Genomic DNA, 27,837 nt, shown 5'->3' on the forward strand with positions numbered 1-27,837 from the left:
GGAGTCTCATGTTAGCAGTGGGAAGGAGTGCAATGGCCAAGTTCAATGAAGATGAGTAAAAGGGAGAATTAGATTCAAAGTTCTTCAATGAGCCCATACTGACACAAGATGTTTGCATGTGAGCTTCTGCAACTCACCAGGAAAGGTTCTTGGGCTGAATATGCAGACACTTTCCTAAGAAGTCCTTTTTCTGAGTTAGGCAGAGTGAAAATTTTGGTGACGGGGGAAGCCGCAAATGTGAGCGGTATAGCTCCAGATATTCAGCTCCTGATGGTATATTTAAGACTTTGTGCTCCCTTTGACCCTAACTGAGTTATCTAACTGAAATAGATAAGGTTTAGTTCCCCAGTCTCTCCTTAGTCTTTCCTACTGGTTAGGTTTGGTAGCATCTCAGTCCCCATCTGCTCATTTCTAGGAATACAGTTTTCTGTCAACAGTCTGGGAACTAACTCAGAATCAGAGAATCACAGAATGGTTGAGGTTGGCAGGCACCTCTGGAGATTATCTGGTCCAGCAAGGCCACCTAGAGCCAGTTGCCCAGGACCTTGTCCAGACAGCCTTTGAATATCCTCAAGGATGGAGACTCCACCATTTCCCTGGGCAATCTGTGCCAATGCTGGGTCATCCTCACAGTAAAAAAATGTTTCCTGATGTTCAGAGGGAACCTCCTGCGTTTCAGGTTGTGCCCACTGCCTCTGGTCCTGTCACTGGGCACCACTGACAAGAGCCTGGCTCCATCCTCTTTGCACCCTCCTTTCAGGTATTTATACACATGGATAAGATCACCCTGAGCCTTCTCTTCTCCGGGCTGAACAGTCATAGCTCTCTCAGCCTCTCCTCATATGTGAGGTGCTCCAGTCCCTTAATCGTTTTAGTGGCTCTTCATTGGACTCTCTCTAGTATGTCCATATCTCACTTGTACTGGGGAGCCCAGAACTGGACCCAGCACCCTAGGCGTGGCCTCACCACTGCTGAGTAGAGGGGAAAATATTTCCACCTGCTGGAAATATTTTGCCTAATGCAGTCCGGGATACCATTCGCCTTCATTGCAGCAAGGGCACCTTGCTGGTTCATGGTCAACTTGGCATCCACCAGGATCCTCAGATCCTTTTCTGCAGAGCTGCTTTCCAGTGGGGTGGCCCCCAGCATGTACTGGTGTGGTGGTGCATTCACAGCCCCCCCTTCCGGAGCCGCTTGTTGATCTCAGAAACCTTGGCCTTGGTGTGATGAGTCAGGTGGTTGAGCAGCCTTTGACTCTATCAGAGACTCTGCGTAGCTGAGGCTGGGAACGTACTCCTACTGCCTGGCCCAGGAGTCATCTCGTGATACCCTTATCTGAGGCATAGTTCAAGTGGAATGATAATGTCACTGAAATCTTGAGAATTTTAATAACTACCACCTTGGACTGTGGCCAAGATGGAAATTTATGGATGACTAAAGCCAATCATCTTGTGAACCTATAAACGGTGGTCCTAAGTGAGACCCTCTGAGATTTCCTGGACCACAACGGGCTGTACCCAGCATCTCCCTCTGAGTGGGACACCTCTCAGAGCTCATGAACTCTCAAGTTTGCTATATGCGGAGGACCGTTGCTGACTGACACTGGACCTGGGCTAAAACACTCCTCAAGGCTCAACCCTTCACCTGTTGAGAAATGCCAAGACATTTGATGTGAATATTTCACTGAACTGTGTGCATGTGTGTGTGAATTGATGGAGGTACCTGCTAGCAAATCTAGTCTGCTAAAATCTTATAATCTGTCTTAAAACTGTGAATGAACCTTAGACTGCTGCTAAACACATCTAATCCCTTAGACAAAAACTGTTGACCAAGTCTGGGACTAGGGAGTGCATCCAGCTGCACCTAGACTGCATCAGGAGTTTAGAAAGCAAAGGGGTCTTCTCTGAACCTCGTGACTCAACAGGAGGGTCTTTCTTACCCTTTTTTGTCCTCGGTCTCTATGTAAATCATTCTAGCTCAATTCTAACTTGATTTTCCTTTATGTGCTTCATCCATGTAGTAAGTGATACAGTGAACCTTGTCATCAAACTCTGTTAAGTCGCGCTTTTATAAATTTCTATTAAAATCACTTTCTGCTAATACCTTTGAAGCTGATTCTTTAAGTGACCTCTAAACCACTCACTCGTGACAAGTGGTGCCTGGGGTTGTTCCCCCCCCCGGTGCAGGGCTTTGCACTTCTCCTTGTTCAACTTCATGAGGCTCCTGTCAGCCCATTTCTCCAGCCTGTCGAAGTCCCTCTAGAGTACAGCACGACCCTCTGGCCTATCAGTCACTCCTCCCAGTTTTGTGTCATCTGCAAACTTGCTCGGGTACGCTCTGCCCCATCACCAGATCATCAATTAAGATATTAAACAGGACTGGACCTAGTATTGACCTGTGGGGTACACTGCTAGGTACTGGCCTCTAACTAGACTTTCTGCTGCTGACCACCACCCCCTGAGCCTGGCCATTCAGCTAGTTTTCGATCCATCTCAAGACTGAGCTCAAGACCTGGGTGCTTCTTAATGGGTATTATAATGCCAAATTTTTTACTTAGTTCTTCCTGTTAGGAGAAAAGAAGATTAAAATGACTCTTAGATTAGCTTTATCCCAGTGCAGTACACAGAATATTGTTTGGTCCTAAATAGTCTGAAAACTGACTACCCTAAAACATTAGTTATCCAAAATGAACTAAGGTCAGGAAGTCTGCAAGCTGAATATTAACTCCCAGGACATCAGGAGCTGAGATTCATATAATTGGAGAATATACTTAGAAGGCAGAGTCATAGCATCACTCTAGGGAGGAGAAATGGAAAGTAGCCTTGGACAGATTGTGAATATCAGCACTTTAGGTATTCCTATCTAACGAAACATTAGTTAAATTCTTTACATGTAATTACTTCTTCCACAAACCCTGTTTAGAACAGAAGAGTCCTTTTCTGAAATTAAGATATTATTAATCTAACTAGCAATATAGACATTTTTGTTATGTTTTAGCTGCCAGCTTAATTTGCTTTAGTTAGGATGAAGCAAATGACAAGGGACATTATCATCTATCAATAAATAAATTAACTATTAAGAAATTTAGATCTAAACAAACACATAGGCATCTTAACCAACACTTGGGAAGAATTTTGACATCTTTGTCCATAATAGCAACTTTAAAGCCAGATGCTGCCAGATCCTGGAGGAACAATTCAGCAGGGGAGGGGGGTGTGTGGTGGAAGGGGCAGGGGGGAAGAACAAGAAGAGGACAGAAAAATTTGTCATTTTACTGCTCCCTCATCAACAATGGATGTCATGGATTCTGACTTACATTTAAAGGACTATCTCTGAATTTTACAACATCATATATATATGTAAAAACTGCGGCTGAGACCAGAACTGCACAAATGTGTGTCCTAGCTACAAGCGTAGAGCTCCCAATTCAGTTTTCATTTTCTGTTCTTATAAATCCTGAACCCATGTCTGTCCCATGAGACTTCCAGCAGATTAGGATGAAATCATCTCACTCTCCATTGCCAAGAACCTCATCGACAGCATTCTCTTGCTGGAGAATACTTCTCAATTTGCAATAAAACAAAAAAGCTTGGTCCAAACGATTGGTCTTGATCAGGCTGATGTTTACATTTAATTGTAACTACTATTTTATATTAATTTTCATATCTACTTTTGTAGAAACATTTATAAATACATTTTCATATTTCTAACCAGATTTTAAAGTAATCAGTATTTTCTGTTTATTCAAAAATTGATGAAGTTTAGTAAATTGTTTCTAAATGTTTTTGTTCCTCCTCAGCAGAAAGCTAAAGTACTGCTGAATAAGTACTAGGTGGTGCTCAGTAAGAATTTAAGCAGGAATAAACTGTTCCTTCCCCTTCCCTGCTATACTATTATGGCGTCTGCTGCTAGTCCAGGGGAAACGTATCTTGCTTTTTTTTCTGAGTTTTTGGAAATGTTCGGTGAATTTTCAGATTGGAGTCATATGAAAACGTTTAAAATTTCATGGATAAAGAGAAGCTTGCAAGTGTGGATTGCAGAGACTCCAGAAGCCAAAGGTAAATTTAAAAAGTGTACTTAGTGTAGTAGTAAAAAGTTAACCTAGGGAAATGGGTTCTCTCTTTTCTTCTGTAAATAATAATAAAAGAAGGTAGGTAGGATGAACTGAAATACTGGAAATCTTATTTCTGTTTTTTGTCTGTATTTTAGTTTCAACAAAAAACATGTGGGTTTTTTTTTTTTTCATTTCACTTACTAATAGTCATATTGTTTATACTTTCTTTTTACAACAGATGAGCTTATATCTCATAGATCTGAGGCATTCCCCTGATGACAAAAGGTGAAAAAAAGATTTTGGGGAGAGGAATCAGTATTTTTTCTCTATGACTGCCAGCATTTAGGAAATGACATAATTGGTGTTTTCTTTCACACATAATAAGCCCTAACAATACAGTAAAGCTCTCTGCATTATAGAGCTAAAAATATATACATGTATTTGTAGGAGCTCTTCTATTTTTCTGTATCTGTAAGAAGTTAGAAGGCAGTTTGACTGCAGAGGTCAACTAGTGGATAAGGCAAGAGTAAAAGAGATTATAGATAAGAAAATAATCTCAAGCTTTTTAACACTTCCAGTTTTTCTTCAGGTAATATGCCAAGATTTGCCACCATTGAATCAACAACCAGTTTTAAAAAAATACTTACAGTATAGCAACAGGGCTGAGTCTGTATGTACTTTGGGATAATAAGGGGAGTGAACTTTCTCCCAGAGTTTTCTAGGGTATGTACCATGGAAAATTCTGGCTCCATTGTCTTTTTCTGTCAGATACTGGAATATTTTTTAAAAGTATGAAGTAGAAAAAACAAAAGGCGTTTGTTTGTTTGTTTGTTTGTTTGTTTGTTTTAAAGAATGGTATTCTGCTTAAATTCAGTTGGCTTTCATGCAAAATAGAAAGAAAGAAACCTGGTAAAGAAAACAACAAGCTTTATATACTAATGGAAATCCCAGACCAAGAAAAAAAAAAGTCATCTAGTTCCAACTGGCTAGCTAGATTTTGCAACAGAGCAAGAATTGCTATACTTTACAGATTTCAAGGTTTACCAGGCCTCTGGTTCGAGTATGAGAGGTCAGCAGAGGCCAGATGAAGGGCCAGGCTAGGATCTGCAAGAATTTCTACCTAAGTAAAAGACAAACTGCTGGATCCTTTTGTGGCTGCTGTGGCAAAAACAGCTGAACATGAACCTGCGTTTCTCAACAGAAGGACTGTGATATCAAAGGAGTCAGTATCCTTCACCTCTGACCTTGCCTCATGCTTTATTGAACAAAAAAGCACATGGATATTAATCAGAATTAATATCTGTACCTAGCAAACAGGGAATAACAGTCTACTAATAGTGGGTTGCCATTGTGCCCGTTACTGTGTTAAGGTAACTTCATACATCTAAGTAAAATAAGTAAATGTTTTAACTCACAAGCTTTAATTGGGTTCTAATTTAATTCATCTAGGAAAAGAACAAATGGCAGCAGTTGTGGATGATAAATGTAAGATAGAAAAGACTAAAGAGAAAATTAAGACAAAGTCCTACGGAGTTTTACATTGTACCTCTTTCCAGAGTTTGAAAGTAGTTGGTCCTGACTTTAGTCAGTAAGATAATATCTAGCTTCAGCCTGACTTTGAATGAACTCTATTGATGAATGGAAAAGGCTGTTTTTCACTGGGAAAGTTCCTGAAAACAATCTGTTTCTGAGAGCAACTGAGAAGTTAGCAGAAAAGAAAAAGACAGAGTCATCTGAGATGTTTCCCCGTGTGTTTTATTGTTCTGAATAACACAGAAAATTAGGATTCTAATTTTTAGAATGTAAGGATTCCAATAAACTATTTTTAGACAAAGGAAGTTCTCTTTTCTGTGATATTTTTTCCATTATTCTCCATCTGTCTTTTCATACTGTAAACTCTAGGGGTAAGATCTGTGTGTTTGTATATATTTGTAAAGCACTTGCCATGCTCTCTGTACTTAATGCAAACACTAAAAGCCAACACAGTATAAAATATTAGCTCTTCAGCTGTATTAAATCAGGATGGTTCACTTAACTGCTCTCTGCTTTCTGTGAAGGGTACCAATTAAAGTCTCCTGTAAGAAAAAAATGGTAATGTATTAAATGATGACTGTTTGATATCATCTAGACTAGTTTTACCCCAGTTAAATTTTTGTTTCATGGTGTTGCACTCGGCACTTCTTCATGTAACTGAAATTAGAATCAGGGCTGCACCAAAAAATGAACTAACTGATTGGGGCTAGGCTACTTCCTTCCTTGCTACTTTGCTAGAAACAAAGAACATGTCACAATAGTGTCCTTTCCTGGCTCCAGCTAAGCTGGAAATACATAGAGAGCACACAGAATGTTTCCTTCTAAAGTTTTTTCTTTTAATGGTACTGTTTAAAGTATAAACATCACAAGAAATAGTCCGAATTAAATGAAAAACTAAAGGGGGAAAAAAAAAGAAAAGGAAAAAAGAAGAAAAGGAAAAAAAAAAAGAGTGAGAGAGAAGGGGAGTGGGGAGGTCTACTTCCCCTTTCTTCTCCTGAGGAGAAAAATTCTGTTGAGTTCCCTTCCAGGCTGCCAGTGAGTCTCACATTCAGGTATGGTTTTGACAGCTTCTCAGAGGTCTTATTTTTAGAAAGAGTGAGTCACGCCCATCTTCTGAAAAAGCAAATTATTTTAAAACACTCTTAGTTGCTGAAAATTGCTATTCTTCTTGAATATCTTAAGGGTATATTAATTGCCTACAGATAAAGATATATTAATTACCTACTGATAAACTCTTCTTTAAAAATGTTGAGTTCCGATAGCAAGCACTTGAAGATAATTAAGAACTTCAGATAATTGAGAAATGTAGGGCACATCCACATACACTTCACGTAAGGTTATTCAAGTTAGTCCCAAAAGAGAGGATATGTGTATGTCACGGTGCTATGTCACACAGGTATACTAGCTCATGTATAGGAAGCAGTACGGCTATATGAATATGGTATTTGCACTGGGACTAATTAGGTCACTTCACTTTCATATTGTGATTGTTTCTAGTTTCGGAGCCAGCTGGGTATCTTTTCACAGTGCAATATTGTTCACTATAGACATACCCTTAAAATTATTGTGTATACTCCCTTACATATTAGTCCTGTGCACTGAATGAATTAGGATCCCAGTTGGGAAACAGCACACAGTTGTTCATAAGCCCTCCTGTATTTCAGTATTCTCTATCTGGAGTTTCCTAACTTTAAATGTTTGATTTTTGCCATCTGATTTTTGAAGAAAGGAGGAAACTGAAACATATTTTTATATGTTTGTGACAACCCTCCATTCTGTGCTCTAACAAGCATTTGAACTACAACCTTCACAGCTGAGACTGCTATTCCTTGTAGTAGGAGGCAATTATTATCTCAGTGGGGAATAGACAAACCGATCATGTTTGATCATGGGGTTTGGAGGGACCTCAGCATAGGCTGACTTTCTTTCTTCAACTTCCTACCACGGAAGCTTTTGGCCAGATGTGAGGAAAGAATTATTTGGGTTACTTTGGTGCTAGGAAAGTCTGAAAGAGCTTTTATGGCTTTTGCTTTTGCAAGAACAAATTTTAGCATATTTTGCTCTGAATATAGATTTTTTCTGGAAGAAAGGTAAATGGGGGAACAGATCAGAGACACATAATTGGTTGAGCTATGACTGGTAGAAGACAGCATATAGCATTGCTTCTTAAACATAGGTGCTGCTGATCTCAGGAAGTCATTTAAGCAATTATCCATATTTAATTAGACTTGGAGCACTTTGGGGCAAGTTGCATGTCTTCTGATATATTACTACAGTACCTAAACGTTGCTTACAGAACCTACTCATCATTGTAGCAGCACAGGAGTAATGAAAATTGTACTCAGATGAGGGATTTAGGGGTACTGTGCAAGCTTTTTCCCACCCTGTAGTTTAGGATTTTACCCCTCAAGAAGTTTCTTAAAGTAAAATAAAAGATAAAAATATTTTTTTCATAAATATGCATTTCCTTTTTACAGAGTTAGCATGAAACACTGAATTTTTGTATCTCCCATGATTGAAGTATGAGTAATTGCACATATAATTGAACTGCCAGATATAATTTCTCTGATTAGGAATGTACAGATTTCGGTTTGGTTTTCTAGCTTGAAACTGATCTAGCATCATAGATTTGTAGGTTAATATGATCTCTTGAGGTAGATTTCCATTGGTTTCTCTGTGCAAAATAAAATCAGGCAATTCACAAACACTTAATTCCATTAAAGATTAATTCCATTAAAATGTTGTCATGGTTCTGAAGTGATAAATATGACAGCAATGAGCTCGATTCATGCCTGGGATACACTGAATTTTTCAAGTCACATCTCTGAGGGCAGATCTTTCAGATAGGGAAATTTTGTCTGGATGTGGGTTACAACCACACAAAGCATGTATGATTTCAGGAAACTGGAACCAATCTATTCAGTATTAAACTGCCAGGGTGTCTGACTACACATTAAAGCTGTCAGCAAGCTATGGAAATGTTAGAAAAGACAGTAACAAAATCACTGCTTACTTTCACCTGAACCCATCTTTAGCAACTGTTTGCATCACTCTTGACCTCTACTTGCAATGCAGACTTCATGACTTAAAGGCTTTTTGCTCAAAGTCGTAATTTTCGTCATTCACGGATGGCTTGTTTAGCCCCTGTTTCGCAAGACACAGCAGAGGAAAACTCGGGATGTTTGGTACAGCACTCACATCACCCCAGACTTCTGCAGGAGCAGCAAGAGAGGGTCAAAGGCATTTAGTAAAAAAAAAAATCTAGAAATGAGGTACCCAGTGCATCATGAGACTTAGACAGTTATCTTTAATATCTTAAACTCCACAGGCTGAGGAGGAAAATAATTATATTAGCAAAAATTCCCTTTGTAAATCCTGCTTTCTAATGGAGAAATCACAAGGCAAAAGAGTAGAGGAAGGGTCACTGAAGCTTTTAAATTAACCTAGAAAATGAAAAATAACACCCCGTCACAATGAACAGTAAAACTTTCCAGTACAGTTCAGACCTACTTAAAAGGCTGTGAGAGATGTTACTGAAATTAGAAACACTGTTTTTGCTGAATTGAGGTGTAATAACATACAAGTTTTTCTAGAACACATATATTCTTCTAAGTACAACCAATATAAACATATAAACTCTGAAAAAGATACTTGCAAGATAGGTTTAATTAACCTAATATGCTTCCAATCCATCAACTAAATGGTTCAAATATTTTCGGTATGCTAAATGTAAATAAGTGAGGCAGGGTTCATAAATTCAACATATTGCTTTGTTGTCTGTGAAGTTGTACTGATTTTCCAATTGGAGCAATTACAGCATTGTCGTTTTCTTAATAAATCTTTCTATTAATTTTTGATGCATATAAATACACAAAAGTCATAAATATGAACCAATAGCACAAAAAGAGAATAATACTGAAGAAAATGCAAATTATATTGGTTTATAATACCAACAATAACCTGCATTTCTAGACCACTTTCCAGTCAGTTGTTGCCAACATCCTACAAATATTAGCTATTTTCAAGGCTTCTGTGAGAAGAGGAAGCATTAACATCTCCATTTAAACTGGCTTCAATTTTTTAAGTGCCTGCTAATTTGGGACACCAGTTTGGAGAAGGGGGTGGCTAAAGGAGGAATGGACTACCAATATGAAATTCTGAACAATCAATAATAAAAATGCCTTTTTTTGTCATTGATTTCCTTAAGGATTTCCTGGGTCTTTGGGAGAAGAGGACAATTTCATCTTAAGTGTATGTCAGGAAAAGAATATAATCCAGCACTACTAATTTTCAGCCTCATTTTCCATCCTGTCCTTGTGTTCTTGTTAGGGTTTGAATATCACTGCCTGGTAACAGTAGATCAAACTCTACTACTCCACCTCCCAACATGATACCTTATCCCTTGAGGTCATCCACTGCTTACAATCTCAATCACTCTGTGCTATTTGTAGTAGAGCTACCTGTCCAAAGAAGCTCTTTCTGCAATAACTATTGAGACAGCCTCATTCCGCCACCACGAATGAGACATACTGTCCTCCCCTGTCTTTTCAGATTCTATAGAAATTCATCAAGTCTTCTTTATTTTAGGTTTTAACACTATATTAAAAAGAATACTAATAATAAAACTATAATGTTCTCGATATGTCTTGAAAGGGACATACAGGAAGTCTGATAAAACTTCCTCTTTCTGCAAAGTATTTGTCTGGAGAATAATGACATTTTAAAGTATCAATACAATTATCTCAACAGACACATTAACAGAGAGAAATTTATTTTAAGAAATAAAAAAAAAGAAGAAAATGGGAAAAAAAGGAAAATAGGAGGTATGTCCTACTCAGACAGTTGAATTTGTATCTGTTAGCTATGTACTACATCAACAGACATGACAGAAAACTGATCCAGCAGCTATTTCAACACTATGTAACCCAAATCCGCATTATGATGTTGGGGAAATGTCCTGGTTTCAAGAAATTAAACGAGCCTTAATCATTTCAATTTCCCAGTCTCTTATGATTTGTTCATATGATTTCACTAAGTAGTTTGATATGTTGTTTAAGAATATTCTGTTAAATAAGTAATATTTACAAGAATTTCTCTCCATCCCTGCAGGGATAATAGAACATTATAACAGTTCCCTCACAGAGAAAGCTCTCAACTTTTAGCTCCTTTTCTGCTAAATCTAAAAATCAAGTTGCCTTTCTAGCAGCACTGACATATTTATTCACTGTAGATCAAACAAAGGCATGTAAAATGACAAGGAAAAATTCACGGAGACTGGTAATGCTAGAGAGGACACTAAAATCACTGGAAAGAGGACCTGGGGTAGGAAACCTCTGTACAAGCTGTCTCACAACAGTTTGCCAGGATCATGACATTTTTATACATAATTTTGGGTTTTGTCCTGAGATCTTATTATCTTCTGCAATGTCTGGGAACCCCGGGAGCTCTGCAGGAACCAGAATATGATATGCAGACAGAGGTTCTGGTGTCTTCTCCTTCACCTGCTCTCCTTTGCTTGGCTTAATCATGGTACATAATATTGCTTAAAAGTCATAACCTTTCACAAAACTTATTTTGGGGAATGATAATGGATCACACAAGATGTAAATATCACAGAAGAGCCCCTTTCAATCCCCATACCTACATGCCCATGCATAAAAAACTTCTTGGCGTTGACTGATGATGGCTTCTAAATATGACAGATCAGGAATTTCTAGCTCATTTGTTTCCTTCCCTTTCATAGAAGATCTGATTATCGGCTATGAAATTTACCTAAATAAAGATTGTGTGTGGAGCAGATTTTACGCCTTTAATTACAAACAAGAGTTAGTTAACGTTGCTGTACCAGCCTTCCCCTCTGTTGCACACTGATTCCACACAGCCCTTACAGAAAAAGGAGCGCCTACAAAACAGGACTGCAACAAGCAAGGCAAGCCTGGGAGGGGACCTGGTGTAAATGTGTAGCCTAGGTGGGTCTGTGGAGGTTTTCTGGCAGGCTTTTGAGCCTGGAGAGTCCTGGGTTCAAGTGCGCTTGTTGGGAGATCCTGATTGCAAGCCTCTGTTTTGAGAAGGTGAGCGAGTGGTTCATAATTTGGGGAGAAGGCGGCTCTGAAGTGCTTTGCCTTCAGGCCTTCTGACTGCAGCAGTGGCAGGTCTGGCTTCAGTTCTGAAAAGAGAGAGGGTTTTTTGCCAAATTTTCTAACCCAAGTACCTGCATTGTTACATGCTTAGCGCTGACATGCAAATACTGACGCTCATACATATGTATGATTATGTCAGTGTCGGTCTTCAGCCGTGGATAGCTGTATGCTTGACTGGCATGTGTGTTGCTGATTACTCGATTCTTGGATTCCAATGATTTTTTGAGACAGCTGAAACCCCAATTTTTTGCATTTTGTTTATTTAGTGAAATATCAAAAAAAGAAGAGAAAGCGAAGGTTGATTTAAGTTTGGAGTTTTGTTTTTCAAGGTTTTTTTTTTTTCTTTGGCTTTGGTGTTTTCTCTTAAGCTGTGTTTCAGCTTGCAGCAAGTGGTTGGCCACCCCTACCCTTCTGGTTCCTTGCTTTCTTTTACACTCTTCCAGAACATGTTTCATGCCTTCCCTCTTTCTTGTTTAGACTAAATTAGCCAATGAACAACCTGACCCAGCTGCTTAGCTGTTCCCTGATCTGCATTTTACTTCTTAATGAGCTCAGAGTGACAAGCTATTTAGGCTGCTCGTTCCAGCATCAGCTCTGACTCCATCTGTAACTTTAGTGCCACTTCTTTGTCAGCAATGCCAATTACAAATGTGTGCCTTTCTAATTTACAGCACTCTAGTTATAACGCCCACGCTGTGCTCCGTGTGTTCTCTCTTTGCTTCTACTGTTTGCAGTCACCTGAGCAGACCTTCAGATTGTCAGAGCAAGGGTCTGCTACGTTGCTGGCATTGATCAGCTATGATCTTTAGCACCGTATAGAATTTGGCACTGCATAGATCGTTTGCTCCCTTTCATCTGCCCTGAATTTGGAAAGCTCCGTCGGTTCACACGGGGTTCTACGAACCTGTCTGTGCATTGATCCTTCTGTGAACTGGCAATCCTGGAGCAAATGTGTTCCCTCGCATATGATACCGCAATATGGGAAAAAGAATTACTTACTATGCATCTGTAGGGCTATATTATATTTTTCTTGGCCTCCCCCGCATTCATCTGCAGAAAAATCTTAAATATGTTCCTCTTTTGCCCATAAGCAGTAACTAGGACTTGATCCATTTCTTTGTGTGTATTGTTAAAAACGCAGAACGTCCTGAAGTCTCTGCTCAGGCAAATACAATTGCAGTAAGCAGTCTCCATTTCCAGTGGCTTATAATTTGGTCTACTGAGCAGCTGAAAATGGATCTGCTCTTTTCTGTTGCTGTTGCTGCTGGGTGTGCATCCTCTTTTGAGCAGTTGGTCTTCTCAGGAGTAAGACTCATATCTAGAAAGATGTTTAAGGGGATACTAAAGGAAGCAATCTGTTTGGCTCATTAGATTCTCAAAGAGACAGTTCCTCAGACTTAATGGCCGGTATATTTTAAATTAATTAAAAGAGATAACTACTTCACATTGTTCATAATCTACTTTTGGTTTTTCATTTCATCATGATTCTGTTGCTGTTCCAATTGGTTGGATGTGGAAAGACCATTATTATCTCCAGCCATGCCGCATAATGCAAGAACAGTCTTAGACTGTGTGGTTTCATCTGATGATTCACTGTGAATGTGTTTTCTTCTGCTAATTTTTTTGCTCCCTGTTTGGACCATTTCTTAGAAAACGTGAAATACTCTCATTTTTTGTAAGCAGTGTGAGGAATGACGGAAATCCCAAGAAATGCATCAGGTAGGATTTGTCACATATCTGTTAAGGCAGAACAACAGGCTTCTGAGAGTTACCAGGCTACATTTCTTTCGTCAGATCCCATGTGGTGCTTTCAGCTGAAATGAGTGCGCATCAGCCAAGGTATTCCTGAAATGATTAAACCCTTTATCTCCCATGGACAGTGGAAGTAGAATTTGGCTTGATGTTTAGTACAAAGAAGCAGTAGAGTGCAACATTTAGCATTTATTTCTACATTATTATTTTTTCTTCAGGGAAAAAAAAAATTGAGTCAAGGTAAAATTGTTACTCACAGGGCAAAATTGTTAAAAATATGTATGTTGCATTCACATACATAACAGACAGAAACTGTAAACCAGAAATTCTTGTATTAGAAAGTTTAGATCTTGATCCTGTAAAACTATCCATGTAGACTGCTGAATTCAGACAGCCCCATTTGACAAGGCTGTGTATGGATTGATTTTGAATCATTTATGATCTGTTTCTAATAACTGTTCTGGCCATAATTCAGTTTTGCAGGAGAACAAAACAGTGATGGACAAACTGCTCAGCATTTAGAGTTTCACGAACAGCTGATAACTAAATTATGCAGTTTGCTTAGATTATTAAAAATGCTATCAAATTTTCAAATTTTATCAGAAATTCTACTCCAAATGCTTCTGCAAAGGGAAGGTATCTTTGGGAAAATTCACGAAGGCTTACATATACAGCTAGCACAGTGGAGAACTGAACATTTCTGGTTTCTAATTTTCTGGTGAACAAGTATAGAAAGCATAAGTGATGTCGATAGCCAAACCTGTGACCTTTCATTTTTAATACTGCAGGATTCAGTTTGTTTATCTCTTTGTTGAAGATTACTCACTGAAAGGCCAGAAAAGCTGTGAAAATTATGATCATAATTCTAAAATAAAACCATTAGAATTGGTGTTTGTGCCTCAAGAAATTAGAATTACTTTTCTTCTCCTGTTTTGAGTAGCTCAAGCTCATTTGAAAGGGAAGAATTACAAATGTTTTAGTCTACTTTCCACATGAGAGACTGTGTTGATGTCTGTAAGTGTTGCAGTTAAATAACTTCTTTTAAATTAGTGTGGAATTCTACTCATCTGTAAGAAGGAGTAGATCCTCTCTTTATGTCTATCTTTTTAAAATCTATTCCTAACAAGAGTAAAACTATTTTAGACAAATTATTTTAGGTGCAATAAGGAGATGTGATTCTGATCACAGAGTCTGTTTTCTACTGTTGACCACCTCCTCTGTGAGAGACAAGTGTAGAGGTGTATGGATCATGTTGTGGCCTGGCTATTCTGCAGCTGGTATAACAGCTATAGGGCATGATTACAAGCTGGCATAACTTAGGGCAGCCCTGAGGCTGCTCAAAATTGCACTGGGGCTGAACAGTCTCCAGATAACCCCGGGAGCTGGGACTGCCTTTGGCACCATCTTCCATTGCTGCACTGATAATACTCCAGGCAAGGAAGGAAAATCTTGCAAGTGAACAAATCTGGAGAGTTATGAATGTGTCATTTTTAAATAGTAGCTTTTAAGATGTATAGGATCAAAATTTCCTCATTAATTTCCATTGATATTACATCAGCTAAAGAACTACTCTGTCAAGATGAGTCGTTCTTTCCCAGCTTTTTTTTTTCTAGATATGTCCTTTTTTCTTGTGGGCTAAAATTAATAAATTAATACATTTTAAGTCTAGAAATCTGCATGACAATATTTTAGTTTAACTTCCTGTATTACATAGGTCACTGAATTTCATCCTGTAATTTCTGCATTGAGCCCTATAACTTGTAGCTGAGCTAGAACGTACCTTTTAAAAAGCTATTCAATATTGATTTAAGGACTCCCACTGAAAGAGAATCTACCATGGCCCTCGGTAATTTGTTCCAGTGATTAATTACCCTCAGTGTTAATATTGTGCATCTTATTTTCAATACCTCTCTCTTTTAATCCAGCACAGTTTCAATGGGCAAGATAGGAGACTTTTTACAGTGTTCTATGGAGAACTGCTCGGCACCAATCTACTTGAAGCAAATATATTGTTACTCCCTTATTGCTCCCTTCCAGAGGTAACGATACATCAATGATCTTATGAAGCTCCCTGAGTACTACAGACATACCTGTAAATATTAGGGGCTCGAGCATGACATAAAAACAGATCCTCATGTCCCAATGATTGCCAGGGAAACACATACTTCTACATGGGATGTGGAGGGTGAGCTGTTGTGTGTGTCAGAGGGGCTAAGACTGCTTTTACACTTACTCCCTGGCCTGTACTTAGCACCCTCAAGGAGGCAGGGGTGAACTCCTTCCCCTGAGTGTGTGTCTGAAAATACTGTGGTTATGTTGGTCAGTTTGCAGAGTACAACATTTTTCAGGTTGGGATTTTTCACACATTTCCATAGAAGCTAACATGGTGATGGAGGTGGCTGGAGGATATCAGCCTCTCCCCTTAATTATAAAACATAAACTTTTGCTAAAAGGAAAACAAAACCTTTGCTTATTTGCAGGCTAACAGATGTTGTAAGAATAGCCAGTGGTTAAGAATTGGTTGCATCACCTTCAGTGCAGGCTAAATCTTCAATTCGCAAATTAAATAGTACTGTTGGTGTACGCTTTTCTCTTTGCTTCTTCATCTCCAAATGTGCTTTAGTCCTAACCTAGAGGGACCACCTGTGAGCAAGAGGGTAGTTTAGTCTCCATGCTTATTCACTCCTTGGTCTCTCTGCTGAGACTGTCAAGCCAAGAATGCCAATTAGTTCAGCATTAACAAGCCTCTTTATGTGTTCTATTGGGCCTAAGAATTGACAGCTTCAATTCTGAATTTCCTTGGTTATGTGGATTTATGTTAAATTCTTGTTTCTCATGAAAATGCTCTCAAGCCACTGGTTGGGTTGTAACTAATTGTTTCAGAATTAGAAGTGGGCGCAAATCAAAATCTGGTCAGGTTACCCCTGGACTTGGATACACTACGAAATCTAATCTGTACAGCTCATGCTTAACTGTGTTTACAATGCTCCTCTGAAATAAATTGTTTTGTGTAAAGCTGTGAAAAGTCTTAGTTTTATATTGGTGGCCGTGCATGGGCCTGATACAGAAGCAAAGATTGGGGTTTGAAGCAAATCCTGTTCAGGGACAAATTTCAAAAAGTGAAATAATTTTAAATTCATGCTCTAAATAGACCTCTTTGTACATTTGGGTCATTTACATGCCTGTAAAAGTACTGCAAGTGCTGCCTACTTATGGGCTACATTAGGGACATTGTGCTTTCTCCGGTGTTACCCTACATACTTAGGAAGAGATTGGGGTAAACTCCAGAAAACCATGCTGCCCCACTTCACAGTTCTCCTTCTTGTGTCCTCTTAAAACCCTCTGAGGACCACAAAGGAAAAAGCTGGTAATGATTAGAGTACTATATTGCTGAGACCACAACCTATCTCAGCATCCTGTATTTTCTCATTGCTTCCTCATGCCTACCCCTCCCATTGAGCTCTTTTACTAGATGTGGCCGGACTGACATCTTTGTACCTGTTTGTACAGGGATCAACCCCCTTGGAGTACAGGTTTATGGTGTAGATCCCCATGCTTCATAGTAAGACCAATATGCAATAATCTATAAGCGCTTGCAAAAAAGGCAAAATCAGAGAGATTGTTTCTAACTCTGCTTTTTCATGGGCTGTATGGCAGTAGTCAGCATGGCTGAAAAATGTCTCCATGCATGTTGTTTATAGCCCGGTTGCATTAGTCAGCTTCCGTTAATAAATCAGATACAAGTTGTGACATGTTGTTAATTCGATCACTAATAACCTGCTCAAATTGCAAATCTATGTCAGCAGGTTGGTGTTGATTAAGTTGTAGTCACTACTAACATATTGTTTTAAATGACTGATAAATTTTATTTGCTGCAGTGATAGACTGCCTGCTCTGTTGTGGTTTGCGTGGTTTTTTTTTTCCTCCCCTTGTAAGCTTAGAAAAAAGACACAAATGGCCCTGAGGTGGTCCTCTATAGGCCTTTCTCTTCTGTTTGCTGCAAAGAGAGCTGGTAGCCACTAGAGGGGAGGAGACTGCCGGCTTTACTGAGCGCTTCACGCTAGACCTTGAAGGTGCAGAAGCTGTCACAAGACTGGTTGCCCAACGAAATGGTTTAAAATATGTTATGAAGGTTAGTAAAAAATAAAAATAAAAAATGTTTTTCCCCTCTGCCCCCACTCCCCTTAATGCATTTGAAATATTAATTTCTCAGCACATCAGCTCTCTTTGGAGTGTTACTATCTCAGGTGATAACTGGGGGAGGGAAAAAACCTACGGTAACAAACATTTAAAATGTTACGTCTGAAGGTAATGTGTTAAATCTTTCAAAGCAAATGTTTTCTTTTCTGTGCAAGGATACTGGCAAATAAGGGCATGGTCTAGGAATAGCAAACATTTATTTCCTGTGTGAAATGAGAAGTTTTGATTTTATATGTTCAAAGTTTCCAACCATTCTGTCCATTCCTCTCTTCTCCCCCCCCCCCAAACTATTGATGCTGAAGAAATGACTAACCTAGTAGAAAACTTAAGCATCATTCTTATAAACTTTTTGAAACATATAGGCTGTGTTATACGTAACCAAAACTAAGCCAGAATAGCAGAAATACTCATTTTATCATCTGAAGATGGATAAATATATGTTTCTGTCTTTATATATACAGTCTGACCTTTTTATTTTATTTTTTTAAAACAGAGTAAAATTCTTGGTATTGTTAAAGAGCTATAATGTAGAACTGTAGCTTGTTACACTTACTCTCCTGAGTGTAATTGCACTAAGATCATTCAGTTTCCATTTGGAAAGCCAGTGGCAATTACTGGAATACAATGTATCATGCATTTGCTCACTGGATATAAAACGTATATACTAATTCGCAATAAAATGTAACAGCTGTCAGTGCATTTTCTGCTCTGTTACTTCAATAAATTGGAACTCTGACTAGAAAATGGGAATATTGCATTTTTACACACTCCGTAATGTGTTTGCTTTTTGCAAATACAATTTATTTTTTTCATGACAAAAATTGTGGTTTGTTATTACTGCTAGTGGATAAATATTCTTATATCAGAATGAATTACACATGGTATCTGTAAAGAAGTAGTAATATTTTCTGCTTTTTATTGTAGCCTGTCTCCAGTAAACAAAATGCACTTAACCTACTTCTGTCACATACTGGGTATATTTTTTTTAGCATTGCAATGGTTGGGGGATGGGGAGAGATTATTTTACCCTACCTTTGCAGGTATTTGGATAACTGGTTAACATCTTGTAGGAGACAGTTATTTCCCTCTCGGATTTCTTTTTATTTTTATAAACCTATATATAGATAAATAGTTCTGGAAGATAGTTATTAACCATGATTCCTCACATTATGAACTAGTGCATCTGAGTTTTATTTAAGATAAAATGCCTGCACATTTGTGTAATTTTGTTACTTGAGGTCAGACTTTTCACAGATAATTAGCCTTTTACACACTGTGAAATCAACCTGCATTGGTTATTTGGCTAGACTCTTTGCTTCTGTTCTTTATTTCCCAGAAGGTTAACGTGCTGAAAATCTAGCTGCAAGCACATAGTACTGTCTCTTTGTGTTGCTAATTATCCCGTTGCATAATTATTAATATCAGGAGCAGGAAGAGGAAACAAGCACACCAAATAGTCGTGAATGCTAGTGTTCTGGCAGGAAGCTAGTCCTGCATTAATAAAATGTGCCTGTGCCAATATCACAGAAGATAGGAGCGTTCCTTGTTAAGGATCATTTATTAACTGAGATCATCTTTTAGTTCGCCTTGGGGTAATGACTAATGTCAATGGCAAATTTCACAGTTGTCTAGAGAAATGAATTAAATTTGTAATAAAAAGCCCTTCGGCTTGTTGTACATGTTCATTTATTGGAGTAGTTGAACTAGGAGAACTGTAAGGCAACCAAGAACATCGGCTTAATTTTCCTTACATATAATAGTGACCTTTAGCTTCATATTGAAAAAGTTACCTATTATAGACTGGTAAATTAAATGAGAAGTTCCTCTAATGCAAAATAAACTAAGTGACTGAGCTAAGTTAAACGGCCCTTGAGCTTATGAGTTTTTTGGCAGAAACAAATTCTTTTTTTTCTACATTTCTTCTGCGCAAGTCCTCTGAAGGTGGTTTGATGTCTAATCAGTCAGATAAAACAATACAAAGCGGGCTGCTGAAAAGTAGCTAGAAGCCCATCCTGAAGGATACCAGGGTGATTGCAAACTTGGGCTAGTACAGTGACATTTTGCATATTGAAAGTGTGGTTTTGTTTGAAAACTTTCAAATATTCTCTGTATGTCTCTTTCCTATAAATTCAAAGCAACCTGCATCAATTTATAAAAAGGGTGGGTTGGTTGTTGTTTTTTTTTTTTTAATTTATGTGTGCATTAAAAACCAGAAGCAAGTCTTAAAATATTGTCACTGCAGAGAATAAATACGAAATTGACAGGAAAATATCAAAATATAAGGAGGAATGGCACGTACCGCAGCGCAGGTGGAATGAGAATTAAAATCATCCTCTGCTCCTAGGTCAAAGGACAAGAGAGTTTCTAATTTCAGGGTATAGATTTCAGTCTTGGGAAAGACAATAAGCCCTGTCCCACCAGCAATTTAATACAGACTGTAGTTGATTGTTAGTGTGGTAGGTTTCTCTCTCTCAAAGATATACCACGCCTTACTGAACACAAGAAAAATATGGGCAAAATCCCAGCAGACAGCAATAGAAAAATCCTGCAGCTGTTGAAGGAAAATGGAGGTGGGAATATATTTCCTTTGCCATCAACACCTAGTTGGGCTCAGGATGTGCTTATATGGTGAGCCCCCAAATCATACTGAGGTGCTTGGAAAATGGTCAAAATAAATACAAGAGTACTGTCTTATTCTGCGTGTTTGTCAAAGTTCATGACAGAATTGCAGCACCGATGTTTTCAAAATCACTTTCATGTTGTGTATAAATTCTTCATTTAATTCTGTGTAGTAAGTGCTTTTGTGTGATCTGATGGTAAAGTCCTGTGCTTATTTCCATGAAATTTAATACGACAGTCATCTAACAGTCATTATTTACTCTGAAGGATCCTGATGTTCTGAAAGTTTTGTAGATGTGAAATTCTCTGTCTGCATTATGCAATAGCAAAAAATAACTTTTGGAAGTTTGGCAAGAAGCTGCATATTTTAATGGATACTTTCCCCATAAAATACTTTTTTTAATAGTTTGCCAGGTGAATAAAAGGATGTTCTTACTATAACTGACGAGGCTTAGCAAGAAATTTGGAGTGACTAGTAAAATCATGAAAATGCAAATGTCAATAAAAATTCTTAACAGCTCCCAGGGCAAACCGTAGATTGTTAACAGAGGTACGGACATAGGAAGTTTTTAAGGAATTTTGGCAACTCTGGTCTACATTATTGTTGTGTGACTCAACTCTGGAGTGAATTATTTCAAATGTAAAATTAATCTGTGGAGAAAAAGATATAGTCAAGCGTAATATCCAGAGATTGTAATATATCCACAGGGAGTCAGTGTTGCCGGGGGTCTTTTTTGCACCAGTCAGCTAATGGACCCAAACTAGGGAGGCAGAAAATAGGGAGTTAAATGCAGAGGTACAAAGCTGCTAATGGTTACTGTTTATTTTTTCTGACAGAGAAGGTCAACTTTAATTTTGCATCTGTCACGTGCCTGAATTCTAATGTATCATCTTAGCAGCTTTTAAGAATATTCCAGAGATGGTTACCAGAAGATAATGCAGAAATGAAGCATGGTGGTGTTCGTAAGTGGGGGAGGGAAACGGTAGGCTTACTTTGTCCTTCGGTGTAAATCATTGCTAAGTTTAGTGGGACAACTGTCTTTCTTTAAAGTCCAGATTAATGTTCATTGCGCAGACAGGATGACAACTGCTTGAAGAAAAATTGTCATCTATGTGGCTCTGAGTAAAATCTAAAAGTTTATCTGTTACTTTATTCTTAAATCCAGAAAATTATTTTAGAATATCTTTTTCTTAAGCAGTAAAAAAGGGTCTTGTTTAGCTGTATGTAGTGAAATTGCATTTTCTCGCTAGCAAGAATGTATAGTAGCAAGAGACTTTCATTTCAAAAAGGCTTTTCTAAAATCCAGCCATTGGAAGTTGTGAATATGGTAAGCAAGCCCTGTGTTTTTAAAATAAATATTCTAATGCCTGCTCAGAATGTGGGCATGGGTATGTATAAAAAGTGTGTTTTACATTCAATTTTCAGTATGTTGACTTAAGGTTTTTTTGAAGGGAAAGAAAAAAAAAAGTATAATCAAAGCTAGAACTTGATCTAAGCATGACAAAAAAAAATTGCTAATGTTGGAGGTGATAAAGACAGTGACTGTATACAGGTACTTGCAAATTTAAATATGCAGTTCTATGAAGAGAATGAAGATTTGTCTTTATGTTTAAGGAAAAGAAGAATAACTTCCACCTAATTTTCTTCCACAACTTTTTTCTGGGAGGTGTGTGACTGATATTATAAAACACCTTTTAAAAAACTCAACCAAACAAATGTCGTTGCAGCCAGGAATGTGAAGGTGTGTTATTATTATGCAATTAAATGAAATGATTGAATATATACTTTCTTAAAATTCAAGGGCTATCATCAGCATTTACAAAATGAATACCTTGAGTACCTGCAGCACTTGTCAAACTGTTTCAGAAATTTTGGTGTGAGGAATATCTGAAATTTAGGCTATCCTTAAGCAAGTTGGCTAGATACAGATTTAAGCAGCTAAGTTTGAAAGTGCTGGCTTGCTTTTGGGCTTTCTGTACTGTTCTGTATTTTTGCAATTCTGTTAGTCACCTTTAGGAAAAGACCTTTAGTCTCTGCTCTGTAAGCTTTCTGTTTACTTAAACTAAATTTGGTATTTTCTACCAAGAGGTATTTTCTTTTCTGGGTTTGTTTATTTTTTAATATTCCCCCCCCCCCCCCCCCCCCCCCTTTTTGTAAACTGTAGTATTTACTGTTCACAGTCTTAGCTGACCAAGAAGTAAAGCAGCATGGGAGGAATAAAGCAGATATGGGTGGGGTTCTCTGAAACAGATTCATTTTCTCTCTGTGCATTTCTCTGCTGTGGAATAGACTTTATGCTTATTCACAGAGAGGGAGTTTAGAAATGTTTTTAGAAAATGCAGATGTGCAAAGCATTCTTAATAAGGATGGGAAAAGAGTTTGCACTCCCCTTTTAACCACTCTCTCACCTCAGCCCTTTTCAGCATGTAACCTTATTCTCTGTGGGATTACTTGGATGAAAACCAATTAGAGAACTGCTCACACAATATAAATGCATACAGATTAGTACAGATTGAACAGTACCAATGCCAACTAATCATACAGTATATAAAGTCCTAAACAATATAGATATTAAGGAATGATGGGGAAATGGACTCATATTGTTATAAAACTGAGCACAAAATGGAAACAGCATAAAAGTGTTTATTTAAATAATAAATAAAGTATAGGTTTTCTCTTCCCCCCTCCTTCTTTTTCTTCCCTTTGTGGCAATCTGCCCATAGACAAACTAAGTATACCAAAGAAAAGTCAGCCTACATGTTTTCCTGGGTATTCCCCATGCCTTCGTGGTAACATTACTTCATTGTTGTTGTTTTTCGTCCTTTAACTGCCCATCCCCTCGATAACCTCGAATGCAGCGCTTATTCTCCAGCTGGGACGAGAATGAGAAAATGCTCTCCTCTGAGGAGGATGCTGATGCCACTACAAAGGTGTCTGGGAGGGACAAACAGAGACTGTGAATATAACTGAGTTATTTTAATGCATGGCCCCCAAGGACTGTGCAACCTGAAGGGTTTGTTTTGCTGAGTGAAGCCTGCAAGAGGACGACTGCAGAACCATGAGATCAGCCATTGTTTCCCTTTGTGTTGGTGTTGTCAATTCCTGACATTCCAGGGAGGATATTTTGAGGAAAATATAGTACTTTTTTCTCTTCACGCCTGTTGCCCAGCAATGGAAATGGAATGATGAGAAAATGCAAGTCTCCTTCAGGTTTCATGCTCTCTTCATACTACAATGTCTGTTCTGATGTGCCTACAGTTTTGGTCTTTTTTTTTTCTTTACCTTTTTCCTGCTTTTTCTGTTATTATTAATAGGAAAATGTTTTCGTGATTAAAATTAGAACTAGGCTTTCTGACGAGCAGTAAACTCTTCCTACCTCCCTACTCTGATGTTTCTTTGTTATATGTAATTATGGTGAAACCTTCTGACTTTTTAAAGTAATATCACAGACCATTTTCAGTCTGTTCCTAATTAGAACCATGTGAGGTACCCATTATTTACTTTAATATTGAAAGGGTTTTTTAATCCTTGAAAAACATTTTGGCAACTGTCTTGAAATAATGTGCTAGAATTTTGAGTTACCTGCTTCGTATCTTCTCCTGGGCATTTGTCTGACTGATCTCTTAGCTGCTGAACTAAATTGTCCACTTACTATTATAGCAAAAGTGAGAGAGTAAGAAGTCTATCTAGGTATAGGTACAAGCCAAAAGTGAAAGATAAAAACACACATAAAAGAACTGAGTCATACTCAGATTGGCAAAAAAACCTCAAGACAACTAAAGGAAATGGAATAGTTTACAGGAGAGATTGGTGTATACATCGGTCTTCTCCAGAACAGCTGTCATTTTTAGACCAGCAGTGATTATGCGTAGAATTTTACTCTGAAAATGTTTACTAAAGCATTCAGAAAAAAAGGCTAATTACTGTAGTAACTCCCTGCACTATATGGTGTCTGTTCGTCTCTAGCTTCAAAGAAGAGAGAAAAGAAATCTCTGCTACCACGGTTATTACATAATTTTAGCTGGATTTCTGTGCTCCAGTTTTAATAGAGATGTGCAGGATCTCAATTGCCTGTATTCATTAAGTTCTCACTGCTCAGTTCTGTAGCTGAAACCCGGAGCCAAATCCTGACATGTGTGCTCAGGTATTAATTATGTCCAAACAGGAGTATTGGATAGGCCCTTGTGCACGTGACACCTTCATCGGATGATGTCTAGATGCCATGATTTCCGTAGCTGGAGTAGTCTAGTAACGATTCCCCTATCACGAGAGAAAGTCGATTTAGAAGTGATGGAGAGAGAGAGCAACAGCTAGTGGAGAGCCTGGTACCTAAGCGGTGTGACTTGTTAGTGCCACAGGGCAGGAGAGGGCACCAGGGACCCACTGTCTACTCTGAGTTCATGTAATCCACCCCTCACTCCATGATTTGCTCCAGACCTACAGGCTTTGGGAACTTAACTGATTGCTTCTTTCTGACCGCAAATGAAAATACATATTAACAAATATGAGGGACTCTGTTGGGGCTTCTGGATTTTGCCTGGAGATGGGATCACTGGGGTTATTCATGCCAAGTCTCCATGAATTTGAAGGAGTACTGACCTTTTCCATGAGAAATTCAGACCTGAACATTTGAACTTTAAAAAGGAGTAACTTCTTACCATTAATATGAATAATTTCTCAGATTTTCCAGAATGAGATTTATTTTTCCTCAAATGCCTTTCATTGCCATTGCCTCATTACTGCCTAGCCCACTTTGGTCCAGCTGTGGGAAGGAATGAGCTGCCCCTCTTGCATTGCTATGGAGTGCCCGACCCCCTCAAAAGGCAAAAATGTGCCTGTTCAGTTCATCTGAATGTTTAAGCCACATGAGGAGATGTTATTACTTACTATAATAACCAACACTGCAGATGGGAAGTTTTCATTTAGAACATTTTGCCAATACACCTATCAGACCAAGTTAAATTAAGCATAATTTGAAAGGAATTATTCCCATCTAACAAGCAGGACTATGTTATGCAGATGGTCACTGAAGATTTATTTTATTTTCCTATCCATCACAGATTTGTCAAGGACCAGTCAGGGAACGGAGGCATCACAAGCCCTAAGGGCTTAAAATAGGGAAAAACCTATTAGGTCATCAACTCCTCCCTTCTGCTAGGAGAGATTTATTACTGACAGCATAGTCTGAAGTGCTTTGTCCAGTCCAATTTTTAATGACACTTGCTGTTGTCTAGAAATTCTGGCAAGAGAAAAAAATGTTTTACAGAAAAAAAAAAAAAATCAGTGGACAAAGACTACTAACATAGGAAATTATAGGGGGTTAGAGACTTTATGTAAGTTTTCTGCAGTTTCAGAAAGCACTTGTGCAGAACCAGTGAAGAAAGTCTGGGCCAGCTGAGGGAAGATGCCCACAGTTTCTGAACATAAACCATAAATGATAGCAGAGCATTGATTTTTTAATAACAATTTTTATGTTGTTCTATAAAAATGTATTGGTAGGAAAAAAAGTAAAGGATGGAGGGCTGCATTTGAGTGGACAAAGGAGAAAATTGGCTGCCAAGGGTAATAGAAGTGCAGTGGAACACTATTTCTGTTTCAAATAGAGGAGGGTGTAAGAAAGCAGCACACCGCTTACTGATTCATCTCAAAAAGCATGCTGCATCCTAAAAACCTGCCAGAACTAACAAGACATCATGGGTGAATTCCTGTTCCCAAAGAAGTAAGCAAGGATCTTGCCATTGACTTCCCTGGGGTTAGGATTTCACACAATAGTTGAAATTTCTGTTGTGTGCTGTGGAGCTGAGGGGTCGCTGGAACTTCGACTCATGAATATGCACGCACGGTGCTGTACTGGGAAGTTAAATGTGGGCTTCAAAGAAACAGGGAGAAGTCAAAGTCTGGGATGCTTTCTGTACCATCTCCTGACCAGGTCTCATTTCTACTAGGCTGATACTAATCCCAGACATTTCTTACGAGTTTGCATTCCAGAGATCATAACCTACCTGGAAGACTGTATTTTCTCTAATTCCCTTTTAATATCCTGTTCATGTTGTTGAGTGTGTATGTAATTGATATGTTATTGTTATTCTTAGACTTCAGGGGTATTTTTGAACGCTATCTTCAAGGAAGTGGTGTCAGGGCATCATGTGAATTGTGAAGGAAAGGAATGCCATAGCCGACTATCTCCTGTGACGAATAAAGCTCTGTGCCATGCTCTTTCAGACTTCACTCTGTCATTGATACTGTCAGTTCCAGGCTTCCTGCTGGTCATATTTACTATCCTAGGCTGTGGAGGAGGGGAGGCAAAACCGTCCTCCAAAGAGTAGGGATCTTACTCAGTGGATATCCTGAAGATCAGGCTGAAGACCTCGAGTGGATTAGTGGTCTATGCCATAGTAGATGCAATGCTGTATTTTGTACTATTTGGAGCATCTGTATGTGCCTTGGATACTTTTGTAACACTTAACTCAGCAATAATTTTCACTGAGATCACTCTCATCCCTAGTTTTAATAATTCAGATTTAATATAGAAGGAATTATAAATATGGCCTCCTAGTCAAATCGTGAAAGTGGTTCAGCATATGTTTTCATGAAAAACTCACATTTTCCATAGGTTGTCCACCCTCCAATACTAGAAAATCTGGATTAAAGAAAAAAATACTGTTAGAAACCGTTGAAATAATGCATTTCTGTGTATAAAGTGTTTGGGAGGGCAACAACTCAATATGATTTTGCTTCATCATTTTCAAAAATCTACAGATCCTTGTTTTTCACTTATTATCTTCCCCACAATAAAAGATAAAAAGTTATTGTTCATTTTTATATGTTTCTGGTATCCTGAGAACAGTTAAATAGAGCATTTTCATATTTGAAAACCCAGAAGTGGAAAATATATATCAAAAGAGATAGTATCCTTTAACAATTGAGGATAATGAATATAAACCCCAAGAAATTCTCAGCCAAGATTTGTCATTCATACTAACTTTCTGCTTCCTTTATCCATTTTTCACTTATATACCAGAAAAACTTTTTAGCAGTTTTAGTCATCCATGAACATACCCCACCCAACTGTTCATGTGAACATAGCACTGCTCTAAGGAAACCTATATATAAAAAACCCGAGTTTTGTTATATAACTTTCTTTCTTAATAAGTTGTCCAATGGTATGAAGAAAGGGAGACCACATTTGTCACTTGTCCTGCTCAAGGCAACACAGCTGCTAGACTTGTGGGGTGGACACCAAGGAACAGGATGTCTCTCTAACGTAGTTCACCATTTGCTCTCTACTGGGAATTTAGGATGGCTTCCTTAAGAGCAGTTTACAATATAGGTATGAGTTAGGTCCCTAATGTAGCTGAGCAGGTTTCTACCCTGACTTCATTAGTAGAATTATGGAAAGAATAAGAGCTGACTAGATCTTGTTCTTACTGAAGTCTGCTGCTGGAGCTTGTAGTCTTGTAAATGTCTGTACTGCAGAAGAAATACTGTAGGTGAGCCTGTGTCTGAAGGCAGAATGAAAATACTGCTAGTAGGATTCA

This window comes from Calonectris borealis, chromosome 1 (assembly GCF_964195595.1).
Source record: "Calonectris borealis chromosome 1, bCalBor7.hap1.2, whole genome shotgun sequence".
NCBI lineage: Eukaryota > Metazoa > Chordata > Aves > Procellariiformes > Procellariidae > Calonectris > Calonectris borealis.